We start from the raw sequence: 562 nt of genomic DNA on the forward strand, positions 1-562 counted from the left end.
CTGCCCCGCCCCCTCCCTGCCACTGCTCGCCCTGCTGCCCTTCCCCCCCTCCTCCGGCTCCTCTCTCCTTGCCCTTTGTGGGGCCCAGGCCCCGGTGTGGGTTTACCAAAGGGCATGGGGACACTGCCCATTTCCTTGACTGTGCGGAGGGGGCGCGAGGCCCGCTGTTAAATCCTTGCCAAGCACCCCCAGTCCCCAGGGGTGCAGGGTGGTCTCCTCTCCATCAGCCCCCATGGGCCTCTCCCCCGCTGGCGTCACGGCAGGGGGGGACAGTAGGTTGCCCGGGGAGGATTTCATAGATTTCATAGACATTAGGGGCTGGGAGGGACCTCGCCAGATGCCCAAAGGGCAGGAAGTCAGCTGGGGTCGAATGATCCCAGCAAGATGAGCATCCAAACACCTTTTGAATGAGTCCAGAGTAGGTGCTTGCACCCCCTCTGGGGCGAGTCCGGTCCAGACCCCGGACACTTGGATTGTAAGGAAGTTTTTCCTGATGTCCAGTCTGAATCGGCCTTCCAGAAACTCGCAGCCGTTAGACCTTGTCATCCCCTGGGGAGCGGCT

This window comes from Alligator sinensis, unplaced genomic scaffold, assembly GCF_000455745.1.
Source record: "Alligator sinensis unplaced genomic scaffold, ASM45574v1 scaffold23_2, whole genome shotgun sequence".
In the NCBI taxonomy this organism is placed as follows: domain Eukaryota; kingdom Metazoa; phylum Chordata; order Crocodylia; family Alligatoridae; genus Alligator; species Alligator sinensis.